Source organism: Pogonomyrmex barbatus, unplaced genomic scaffold, assembly GCF_055798465.1.
Source record: "Pogonomyrmex barbatus isolate J1 unplaced genomic scaffold, ASM5579846v1 scaffold5, whole genome shotgun sequence".
NCBI classification, from domain to species: Eukaryota; Metazoa; Arthropoda; class Insecta; order Hymenoptera; family Formicidae; genus Pogonomyrmex; species Pogonomyrmex barbatus.
This window is the reverse complement of record NW_028297149.1, coordinates 7,164,996-7,178,608: the sequence shown is the minus strand read 5'-3', so window position 1 is coordinate 7,178,608 and position 13,613 is coordinate 7,164,996. Positions and strand designations below refer to the sequence as shown.

General features: G+C 38.3%; 1 protein-coding gene across 3 annotated transcripts in view; it reads right to left on the bottom strand.

Moving 5' to 3' along the window:
• Sesn (Sestrin) overlaps positions 1–11,571 on the bottom strand; it is a 168,948-nt gene extending 157,377 nt beyond the window's left edge. For 2 of the 3 annotated variants that reach the window (XM_011638887.3, XM_089081603.1), the window contains exon 1: positions 11,143–11,571. The gene's annotated coding sequence lies outside the window, so the exon portion shown is untranslated. Of the gene's footprint in view, positions 1–7,647; positions 7,944–11,142 lie in introns of those variants that run through there. The other variant, XM_011638888.3, reaches the window with a different exon arrangement.
• Positions 11,572–13,613: the final 2,042 nt, after the last annotated feature.

Genomic DNA, 13,613 nt, shown 5'->3' with positions numbered 1-13,613 from the left:
TGGCTTCAATCATGATCCAGCTAGGATTTTTCCATAGAACGCAATGTGAAATGATCGTCAATCGACGTCGGTATGGTTTCACGTATAATACCAGAGGATTACATTGATAGTCCGCAAAAAGAGACGATGCAATATTGATTATTAGTAGCTGGTGAAGCTCCCTTGCGAGGGCAAAAAAATATCAATATACAAACAAGAAAACTATACTACTGCTATAATTAATAACACACTAATATTATAATTAATATTATTGTGTTTCGTAAAAATTCCTTAAAAAATTTCCTTAAAAAATTCTTTAAAAAAAAAAATCTTTAAAATTCTTAGTTACAGAGTTTCCTCAAATCAATATTTTAAATGGATGGATTCTTAAAGCAGCTCAAAATCTTCTTTTTAAATCTTTTCTGCTTTCCACATAATTTCTATTTATATGACAAATAAAAAAAAAAACCAAATGCTTCCTGCCATCGAGGACTGTCGAAGATAGTATCGGAAAAGCTAGTACATACGTTACGTAGGGAGATGGCGAACGATGTTTGCAAAAAGGACGGTAGATGCTACGTGCTGCTAGCTATAGCACATGCAACTGCATTGAATGCAACAGCGGTCGAATTGGCTGCTAGTGCAACAGTCCCGCAGCTTCTATGTGCTATGCAATTCATCCGATGCGTTTTCCCCCTCCATGAACGACCAACCAAACTATCTCAATGCGATAACGATTCACATAAAATTTTGCCCAAATAGTCCCTCAAACGGACATTTATATATTCTATACAGCATTTAGCTCGTGCTCTTTATTGTCGAAAAAATACAAAATAAAGTCTACTCTAATGTATATTCTAGCAATTATATCACATTATCGCTTACCAAATAGATCGCCAGCTAGATTGCTAACTGGGACATGAAATGGAGAGCATAAGCGAAAACAGGAAACACTTAAGATAAAGATTTTAATAATTTAAATACGCAAATAGATACACGCGCGATGATGCGGTAACGTCACTAATTAAAAATAAAAAAAGGATGAGCGGAAATGTTGTAAGTGCACGATCGAAGAGTTTACTTTTTTTTGCGCGCGATAGCGCTACCATTTAGCGCACGCGATTTGCATAGAGAATAAGCGATGCACCTACGCTCCCAAGAATCTTTCATGAGAAAGAACACGGGGGATCAACGATCCTCGTAAACATCGAATGGCGAATCGCGGAAATTTTCGCACGATCCTGATATTTTATGACCCGCCGTCGTTTTACGCAAGGGTAATGCCATCCATTTGTTTCGCGTATCTTCTAGTATATTTTCATCATGCGACCAAGATAATAATATCATTCAGCGCAACAGTTAAATTATACCGTACATATGCCCCAACAGATCGCTCGCATCTACTGCAATATTTTTCCTGTCTCCTTTTTAAAGCCAGTCAGGTGCGATGTATCCGCGTCCGCTCGCGCGAAAAATGACATGACATCGCGCAACGAGAAGCCCCGACGTATGTGCGCCGGGGATAATTAAGAAATCAACCGATCGTTATCGGGCCTGACGACTGATAAATATGCATCGGGGACGCATGTTAGCCGTGCGCTATTGTTCCGAACGAAATGTCGCGAGTTACCTCGGAAATTGCTTAACGTCCCACGACCGGTAAGTACAATCGGCGGAATTTTAACTCTGAATTTGCGTGGTTTTCGAAAATGAGAAGCCTTCACGTTTCCTCTTTCTCACGTGCGCGGCGTTGAACTTTGCGTGAATTTTTGAAAAACAAAAATGAGTGAGAACGCGAGAAAAGGAGCACCACGAAGACGATGACGTGATCGCGTTCTAGTCTAGTTATTCATCGTCTCTCGACTGTTTCAGACGATGACTAAACCCTACATTCGCGGAAATCCCCTGTAATGAATTTGCGGAAATAAATAAAAATAAGTGTGGAAACGACATATACAACTTGATATTTTCGAAAACGTGTATATACAGAGCAGTGATAAAGTTAAAATAATGCGAATGCTGACGAGCGCGATAACAATGAAATTATCACTAGAATTAGCGCCATTAACGTTACGCTCTAATTGTAATGCACAAAGAAACGTATCAGTTTATTGTGTCGCAGAATACTACCTATAAAATAGTATGCAGTAAAAATATATTAGTTAATTTCCTTTCTATTTAGTGATATATCGGTTGATATGAGATAGACTGTAAGTAAAATAATTTATTTGCAGTAATACATTAATTTTGTTGATATTAATAATATTAACGATTGAAAATTTTATATATTTGTTGCAACATTATCGTAGAAATTCTGAACGTAATAAAAGGAAGACGTATAATATATCTCTGTCAATCATTTCTAAATAATATAATTTTTTTGAAAATACTTTTAGGATTATTCAAAATATATATGTTTCTTTTAAATTGAAAATATGAGACTTTACTTTTGTAAAACTAAGCATTATAGGGGAAAAACTAATTCCGACGGATATCGAAAGGCATGAATTGTATAAGTATCGTACTTATACAGTCGTATTAGTTGTATTATAATATCCGGTAGCGATAAATAGGCAGAAGAAGGGATGATAGAAAGGCGAGAGCGTGGCACAGAACCGCGAAACGCAATCCAAACTTAAGCAAAACGATTTGGCCGAGACGACGGACTTTAATCGCGTTTCAAGCGAGAATAAACGAGCTAACCTCGGCGATCTCTCGCGTGCGCCGACCGATGGGGGGCAACACACCGCGGCACGACGAGGTTCAACGACCGTAAATTTTGTTTACGAAAATCCGTTCGTGGTGAGAAAAGGCCTTGAGAGCCGGCGCTGACGGGCCCGATAAGTGGGCGGCCCATTCGCTTCTCGGCGATATATTAACATCTGAATCGATACATTTTGCTGTCAAAAAGCTGTCTCATTATTGTACCGATAGCGAAGATTTGCTAAATCCCGTTGTTTCGTTTCGCATAATCGTAAAATGGTCATAAAAGTAGCAATTGCAAATAAAAAGGAACTTTCTCTCGCACTAAGCGTGTATTCGAAGCTTTTGAGGAAATTGCCAGTAGCGACAACAATAGATAAAATCAATGATAAATTAAACAATTTCTTTTATTATAATTTTGATATTAATTTATTTTATCGAAATGTATAACATGTAGTTTATCTCAAGCGCTACTTGCCCAAATGTTCTAAGGAGGACCTGAATTACTACAATCATGTTTTTTTTCTCTTTGTTGCCGCGAATGAAAGAGATTGATAAGGCACACGAGATTCTTATCCAAGATTGCGCGAAATTTATATCGAAAGCAGGCGAAAGCGAAAGATACCTGAAGCGTTTTAATTAGAACGCGATGCAACACACGCTCGTATTTCCATGCGGATATGATAGTAAAGATATTACACTTGATAACTTCATCTCTCGACGTTACTTGACTTTTACTTCGCACTTCTATATGCATTCCTTCCAATGTAACCATAAAAGTAACGATAAACCGCGAAGGTTTCTAATACGCAAGCTATTCTTTTTTTATAATACTAACATGAGAGAGAGAGAGAGAGAGAGAGAGAGAGAGAGAGAAAGATAAGTTTCTTGCTTGATAGTCATATGCAAGTAAAAAACTGTGCAGTTTATTATTTCAAGGATAATATTTTATGCTATGACTATTTTACATTTTCATGTGGAAAGAGATATTTATCAAATAAACATTATATATCATATTAGGTTATATAATGTTATATTACGTTAACGTGTCAAACGAAACTGTGTAGAATGTAAAACTCGATAATGCAATTAGTTCTCTCATAAATAAATCACGATTTTCGTATCGCGTGCAATGATACTAGTTCCATCTCCGAGTTCAGTGTGTTAATTCGTTTGCATCAACAAGTGGAATAAACTATATATGTATATAGCAATGTTACAGAATATGAGGTAATCCGCGAACATTACGGTCAAACTACGCGATAAAAATTTTCGGTGATATAATAATTTAACGAAAGTGATACCATTAAAAGTGATACTAAAATTAAATTCACAGTGCAGAAGTTTATGCTACATCATTGCAAAGTACCTAAACTGCGTATCTAATATCCATTCCGTAAAATATAAAATTAATTCAAGTCGTAAACGTTACGTTACGAGAGTAACGCTTTCATCGTAAATCTTACTAAAATCAATCGAACGCGTGTAAATTTTAGCGAATCCTTCCGACACGCGCGACACTGGCTTTACGGAACTTTCTATTTGCCTTCTCGGCCGAGAGCTAATAAACGGCGGCCTCGACGTACACTCGCACGTCGATCAGAGTGATGTCCGTTATCGGTTATCGGCCGCGGCCCTGGTAATACGCGAGCGGGCGAACGTACCGATATCGATTGCATTTTTCGAATCGCGCGGAACGCGGTGATTATTCAATCTCTCGAGTGACACACGTCGTTGCGCGAGCAGCGCCTCGCTGTCTGCGATGCCTACCGGGGTCTCCTCCCTCCCCGAGTGCTAACTACAGCGGCTCTCAATGGCGAGATTCTCAGAGAGTGCAGCCTCACAGCGCGCATATAGAAATCTGGCCGCTTAGCAACAACGAAACGATTGCATTGCGAGAAGGCGAAGGAGCGAGCGAGCGGACGAGCGCCGCTCGCCAACCGCACGATAGATGCACCAGTGAACGACCGGCCGGTTGAGCAATACTGGTTGGACAATCGATCCTTTTGCTAAACCAAGCTGAATCAGTTATTAGTCATTCGTTACAGGAGTAAAATATTACAAGTGGTACTTGTTTCTCCTAAATGTCTCGCTTAGCTGCATACGTAATTTTCGTATTAATGATAAAACATGAACTTGTGTATCTTTTTAAGACATTCTGAGGATTAAAAAATTTTTTGTTTTTGTATTCAATCAACGCTTTTAATATTTTCTAGAAAATATAAAAAATATTCAGTGACATTGATATAACTGGTTATGTTTTATCGCCATTCCATTTCAAATGTGAATATGCGCATGACAAAAATCCGTCTTTGACATTTGTAAAGTAAAATCCTTTTTAAAAAGAGCGAGTCAATTATTATTGTCGTCCATTCAACTTTCACAAAAATGAATTTCACAAAAAAGATGTAATATTAAAAGTCGATAATGAGAGAAGAGCTGAATATGATGAAATCGTCTTTGAATGACCAATGTAAACGATCGTTTTGATTTATGATTGCAATGGCTAGTAGCTTCTCTTAAGAATTAGACATTCTAAAGTATATATTAGAAATTTAATTTACTTTCTATTTTCCTAGATTATTAAAATACGCTTTTTAAATATTCAATACCTATTAACTGCATGCATCGCGTTTATATCGGTTTATATTGGCATGTGTCAAACTATCCATGCGAGTTTTCACGTTTTGTAATAATTTTATGTGGTGTAATAGATACTATCGTATATGTTTAAAACTTTTTTATTATTAACTATTTTATTACGACGTCAACAGGTTTCTTTATCATTTTATTGAATCATTTATTATTAAGATTGCCTTCTATCTTTCTTGTCTGGTTACATTCAATTAAAAATATATCGTAATGGTTGTCTTTATCGTCAGATTTTTTAATTACTCATATATATATATATATATATATATATATATATATATATAATTTTATGGTAATATCTTAATAAAGATTATATAAACGAGTATAAAGAGATATAACACACTTGCACGAAAGATCGAGGTGAATCATTATTTCGCTTGTACGATATGAATTGGATACCGCGATAATGAACTTTAACTAAGTTGCCCCACGAACGAATATTAACCCCCGACTGAAGTACTGCAATCCGCGTTACATAACCGAAATTATCCGAGTCCCTGAGGGAGTCAAGAGGATATATTTCCATCACGTTGAAGGCTGGCGAAGTATTTTCCCGAAGTAATATTTTATAATCCTCAAAGTGCGTGATTCGCACCAGTAATTCTCGCGCCTGAAATTAAAGTCCAAACGATACGTTTTTAAGTTTTCTGCAACAAAATTAAGATTACATTTTCATGTAATATAATAAAAAATTGAGATTTTTTAGTAATATAATAAAAAATTGAGATTACTGCAGATTTGTTTGTGCGGAGAGCAAATTTCTAGAGTTGGCTGCTCCTTTGCCGATTTTACAATTTTCATGTAGCCATGTAAGTTACGAATTAGCGTGGCAGATTTTGCCGGCGCAATGTAATGGCAATCAGTGGTTACAGCAACGACGCAGCAACGACGAGATTAGAACAGGGATATTTCCATAGACAAGTTTGAATTATTTCATACCGATGACGTGGTATAACATGTGTCACTTCGCATGGGAATAGTCATTTCTACCATGTTAAATAATCGATATAGACGCATAAAAAGCAGTTTGCAAGAGAAGAAAAGCGAACGCCCTCGGTTAACTATTAATCCGATTAATCCTTAATTTATCTATTGGATATCGTATACGCTCTTTCGACCTCTCTTTCTCTCTTTCTCTTTTTTTATTTAATTTACAATTACCAACTTTTATGTTGCTGAAATCGAGCATGAGTTTCATATTAAATAAAAGAACAAACTTCAGAGCGAACGGCAAACATTTAGCTAAATGCACGACGAGAATACCGGTCTGTGCATTTTTCCTTCCTCCCCGCTTTGGCCGAGAGATCGGGGCCTCCATACAATCGGCGTTTTTACGAGCGAAGCGATCCACAATGCAACCGGTTGTTGCGACGATAAAACGCAGTCGAACGACAGGATCGCAACATTTTACTGCCGCTGACGGCAGCCCAATTACGATCAATTTAACTGCGCGGAGAGTTTCTTTCTGGCTGATCTACGCCGCGTGCGGACGCTAACTCGCGTCATACTTTAAAAACGCCAGTGAAACGGATCAGTAAAGCCGATCGATTCACTTTGCTCGAGTGCTGAATCTCGTTTGGGATATCAATACAGAAATTTTCGTCTTGGAGTTTAAGAGCGCATGTACTTGCCGACCGAAAATGCTACAAGCTCATGTGAACGGAATTCGCGCGGTAAATTGTATTTGTAAATAAATTGGGGCAACAAAAAGTGAAATAAAATTATAGTATTTTTTCCTGATCGCTCGTTAACGAATAAAGAAAACTCGTTGATAACGTTCAGACGTTAATCCTGAGTTTCTCTGAGACATTACCGTAGCTGCATCTAGCCTGCGAGTGAGCCACCTTGAAACGGTGTATCGTCGAATCGCGTGTCCGCGAGTACACGGCAGCGAGCTCGCAATTTCGAGTCATTTAGATTTCCAGAAGTACCGCAATTCTATTGCTGACTGCCGGTTGTCGCCGCCACTTTTTTTATCGCAGAACAAGCTCTTGTGAATAATCGCGCGTTTGTCGTGCTCGCGACGAGGGGTGAGATTTCTACAAATAGATTGACGTCGTGACATAAAATTAACGAAAATGCTGTTTTGTCTCCTTGTCCTTGTCTCTTTTTAATAATCTCGAAAGATATGCTTAAAGATATGCGGATATGCTTAATCTAACGCTTTGAATTACGTATAAACGTCACAAACTGAGTTAGAGAGTCTGATCTATCCATTGAAGTCCATTTTTGATGAAATAAACGTAAGCGATCACCAATCAAGATAACGATAAAAAAGCAGTCGCATATCTCATATTTAATTTTTTAAAATACCTTACAAAAACATCGATTAAATATTCACTTTTCCCTCAGTTTCGGTAATCAATTCGATGATAATACGGAAGTGGCTCTTGCAAATTTGCCAAAGTTACGATTTAGACATGTGTACCGACGCGCGCGTGCTTGTCTCTCTCCTTCCCTTTGCACCCCGAATTAATACGCGCTCTTTTCCCTCGCGCTTGATCGCGTCATTCGAGACGGCGCGCGTTCGCCGTCACGCGGAACGTGCCGAAAAGACGCGCGAACGGAACGGTTCGGAACTGGTTCAACGAAGTCGGTCGTTCCCGGCGGTGCGCGCACGATGAACAATGCGAACTTCTGAAGAGGGGTAGGACGAACGAGTGAGGGAGGAAAAGGAGGAGTAGGAGGAGGAGAAGGAGGAGGAGAAGGAAGAGGAGGAGGAGGAGAAAGAGGAGGAGGAGGAAGAGGAGCAGGAGAAGAAGAGGAGGAAAGAGACGACGGCGGAGGCAGGAGTCGCGCGGAGCACGTGAAAGGCGATTTAAAGGGAAAAAGGAGGAGATGACTGATAGAAAAGGAACGCGCAAGGGAAAAGGAGGGAGTGAGGGAGAGAGAGAAATATTAGATAGAGGGGAGGAAGGAGCATGGCGAACCGGTCACAGCCTCCGCTCGTCAGCTGGAAGCTCAGCTGCAGCCGGGCGCGGTGACCTCGACGTTGCAACGCGCGGTGGCGGTGCTTCACGGAAAAGCGAGTCGATTCGCGAGCGATAACGGTGCCGCGACAGCATCGTCCTCGTTGTTCTTCCCCTGCACGAAATCGCTACGCCCTCCAGGAGACCTCTACGAGAAGGATATTCGCGACGTGATGCGCTTTTGGATCGGATGTGATCGCTGATCTTTAGACTATGACAGCGGAACACTATCGCGTTTGATTCGAAAGACGATGGTCTCGACGCAAATTTGCACTGCAAATTATGAATTATATAATACGTTTTTATAAGTATAACTAAAAAATTTTTTATGATCCTTTACTTAAAAAACTCACAGTGATTCTCTTCAACATTCAATATATCTTTATAATTTATTCGAATTAAAATTCTATTAAGTATTTGAAATAAAGTAAAGAATATACAATGATACAATTGTTTCTACTATGGATAGCTCGCGCGAAACTTCTCGAGTTGAATGGTTTATGCAGTGACGCGAGATATCCTGCATAATTAAATCTTATAATAAGGATCTAGAATTAAATTTGCGCAATATATGGCGTCGTTCTCGACAATGCCTCTCAAGAGTAGCATAAAGACGAGTTACTTCAGAATGAACGACATTACACGAGATTACTTTGGTCCTCGGCGAATTATTTTCTCTTATTCTCAAGCGAGAGATTCATAATGAGATTTCATGATTAGAACGCGCTATCTGGTAGACGAGCGATGAATATATTTTTTACATTACCACGTCAACACACGGTTATTCTGGTCCTTCGCGACTAAATTCGCGACTTGCTTTTGTTCGATGGCTGAACTTATACGAATGATGAATGAGTGCTCCCACCTGTGCAATCATGCGCACCACGTAACACCGATTCACGTATTTTAAGCAGACTATTTAATGGAGTACCTTTTCGCAGGTATCAAAGAAAGTTAATCCCTAAAACGAAGTAAATGAGCTTATATATTCTCCATAATTCTATTTTGCAAGACGAATTTTTCAATATGTAAAATTGAATGTCGTAGCGAATGGTTATAAGTCATCGTAATTAGTGGATATTTAATACATTATTAGTTATTGTAAAATTCTAACATATAAGAAAACACACACATTCTCTCTCTCTCTCTCTCTCTCTCTCTCTCTCTCTCTCTCTCTCTCTCTCTCTCTCCGTCTCATATCGGTTATGTTCCAAAACTTATTGTCAGTGCTGATAATGTGTAGTATACATTACGTGAATTATGTTTTCAGTACTAACAATGAATTTTGAAACACAGCCATCGTTATTTTTCTATTATTCCTGCTTGTTAAAGTATATATCTGAATAAAGATTTTGCCTTAATAAATATGCGGAAGAAACGATCTTCGAAATGATTTTTGAAATAATCAAAAAGATGCTAATTCTCTCGCAATTGTCATTTCCGAAAGATATCAATCAGTTTACTATTCAACGTGACATCGTCGACGGTGCACGTCGTCGAGGTCAGCATTGGGAATCGACGCGTCGCGAGAATCTTGCGAGGTGAAATCGCCGATGCACAAAGTGTCACGTACTCGTATAAGAAGGCGAAGAGAATCATTCTAGATCTTGATATGAGCGTAAAATATGTATGATCGAAATAACAAATATAACTCACATATATCTTATTTAAATTTTAACTATCACCTCATGGAAAGGCGATATTAATGTAATGAGAACGAAACAATTAACATTCGTATTTGTAAAAATTAGTCGAAATTAATTTAATCCCAATTTCTTTTTCCTTTTCGATCATACAGATTTTTGAGAAGAGTAATTTATCCACGTTTTAATTATGTCAAATTTTTGTGATAATGTTAGAACCACAAATGTTGAAAAAAAAAGAGGTTCGACATTTTGATGTTAAAAATTAAAAACTCGATTCTTATGCAGTAATCATCAGGTAATTACAACGGCGTTGAAATTACAAGTATTTATCCTAATGACAATAATTATCCTAGAGAAGAAGTTTAATCGTTGTAGAACGAGTTTTGCAATTTTAAATCACCGAGGAAGCAGACGCGAGTGGAGTTCTGGTGACGATAATTTCACCGACGAGAACAAAGGGATAAGATTTTCAGAAGTGACCGAAAATGATCTGACGCGCTTTGCGAAAGATAACTATGCCTCGAATATCAAAAACAGCAGTCAAAACAATTGTCAATCCGACGTTGAGCCGACGCGAGTCGATTCGTCAGAGGATGCGAGAGCGTTCGATTCCGCCGACCTCGGTTAGCGCTAACCCTAGTTTAACCGAACCCTCCTACCCCTCCCCGATCCTTCCGTAGGAGTCTTCGATAGGAGCGGGGTCACGTCGCCGTAATCGTAAACCGAATTTTCCTGTATCACGTAAATTACACGCGGTCACGTAATTCGCGGAAAGACAGTACGCGAATCCCAGAATTAGCGCTCTAGGATTAACCGAGGTTGTCATTGTCAGCGACGAAGTACAGCGATCGCGAACGAGCGCTACATCATGTTCGCGGAATCGACTTCGGTAGCAGCGAACCGGTCTGTCGGTGCATCAGCTGAGAGCCCAGCTGAACCCAGAGAGAGAGAGAGCGACCGCGCTGTAATAACCTCAACCTGTCTCCCTCTTTCTCTCTCTCACGGCGCGGTACACACACACACACACACACACACACACACACACACACACACACACACACACACACACATCACCCACAGCGCACATACACAGACGCACACACACAGGGGCACACGTATCCGCACAGTACACAGAGCACACATTTGCGATGAATTTTGTAAAAGGCACCATCGGACACATTTAGATACGGTACCTGGTCTGCCCGGACGACGTCCTGGTGACACGACGATGAGTATCCGCGAAGGCTCACCGGCGGCTTCCGCGAAACTTTTCGAAAGCCCACTCTCACAATGGAATCTTCCAGTAGACTGGCCGAGCCGGCGGCGGCGAGCGGAGCGAGCCGTTCTCCCTTGCGTGCGCACCCACCGTGCGCGGCAGCCGTTCGGCTTTTTCGACGGGGGAAAAAAAGACGCGGTTTCGTAACACGTACAACCGGTGACACTGACGGGGCGCGTCCGCGTAACCGGCACGAGCACGCTGCGCGTCACCGGCACAGGCACGTATACTCGCAACACGAGAAACACCAACCACGGTACGTGACGCGCGCGCGGCCACCGCTGATGACAGTTCGGGCTCGGCGAGCTGTCACTCCGCGAGAGCGGCACGGCAGCGGCCTGTCCCCCTGTTCGTGTCGCTGCCGCCATCTGCCGTCGCCGTACGCGAAACCATACGACCGATCGAAACGTTACTTTTGGAGCGGCGGTAGCATTCGCGCGCTTAGTAACGTGCTCTGAAATTGAAAGATTGTATCCATTGTATCCATTTCTACCAATATATGTATATAATTCGGTCTTAATCGAATTTAGATATTTTCCACTTCTTCCTAATTTTTAGAATCAAAAGAAGGTTAAAATAATTTAAATTAAAATTAATTAATCTATATTAATAGAAATGGACACAGAGTCGCTGAAAATTACACTCTATAAATGAGAAAATGATTTTGCACATATAAAATATTTGTTTATACATTTAAAGAAATGATTATTTGATAATTGTATTGTCTACATTGTTTAGAGATTTCGTGTTTTTAATTGCAACTATAATGCAAAATAATCAATCGTAATTAAGGAGGTACGATCAAAAAATCAAAAAATGCTTCAATGTGTTTGAAAATTATATTATATTGAAAATAATAGTTATTTTCAATATTTGACTGCGCGCAATTTGATCAGGAATGTCATCCTCATTTTTAAAATGCAATGTTACCAAGTGATAATCATTGAATATGAAATTATTTTCTAATAATAGAATATTAATATTACAATCAGAAATTAAGAATTAGTGCGCAATATTATCTTTTTATTCTACTAAAATAATAAAGTAGCCTTGCTTATTATTAAAAGATTTTCATATATCAATCAGTATTAGTTGGTTTTGTTAATGCATAGAGATAGACATTCCCTTTTCGCCACTCGCCTCCACGAATGATCGATTGTATCTCCTTAATTACAATCGCATATTTCATTTAATTCTCCCTGTCCCTCAATCACGCTGTATGAAAAATCTATTGTATGATAATACTGTAGTTTCATTTCTTAATGGAATTGTCACTTTGCTGACGCTATATACCAAATGTACCGTCATATATCGAATATATTTTATTCAGTAATGCATTTTTTATTAAGCGCACAGTAAAATTACAAGAACTCGATTTTCCAATATTACACAAATTACATTTCCAGTCTCTCGAGAAAGAATGTAAGATCATATTTGAATACCTTTGGCATCAAAATCCCGACTCACCGCAACTATACAATCTTCAGACTCTTGATGCAACATTATTTCGCCGGTCGTTGATCACAAAAAACTACAACAATCGATATACTCTGACACTTATCCGTCACTTAAATCGGCACTCCCGAGAAAAACACGCGTTGTTATACATTCTTAATAGATAAAATTCGATTTAATCACGGAGCGATCGTATGCTTTCGAATCGATTCGACGCACTGAAAAAAACTGTCATGGCGATCAAATGTGGCGAGTGATGCACATTGAAATGTTTGAATATTGAGACAACTTAAAATTGCAAACAATCAAAATTAGCAGTGAGAATGTATCCGTGATTAATTACGATAATGGTGTCTTTTTGTATAAAAGTTTGTATAAAAGAAGAGTTACATGAAAACTCACATAAAAAGGACACAAACAAAAAGCAGGAAAAAACATTCATTCAAATAAATAAATAAATAAATAATAAATTGATTGGCTTGTTAACAGAACTGTAACTTCAATTTGAAGTCTAAGAGATGAATGTATATGCACAGAGAGAATGATTTCTTTGGATTTAATAAATTTTATTAAATTCAAAGAAATTTATTTTTTGAAATAGTCCAAACAAAACAATTATTAATTCAAATTTGGCCAAATTATCCGGTTTTTCAAATAATAAATAGCTTTATTTTAAATAAAATATTTGTTTCATGAATTGTTTGAAAAATAATAACATTCTTTATTATATGCTTTAACAATATGAAAAAATCTCTTTCTTTCATATTTAAACAATATTTAATCTAACTAAAGCATTTAGCTCAATTATTTAGTTCAAAAATAAATTTTATTTTCTTTAAATAATGGTGTTTTTTTTTAAATATATGGTAAATTCTAACAATCAAAACAACAAAACTTTTAATTCAACAAAATAAATTTTAATATATAAATAAA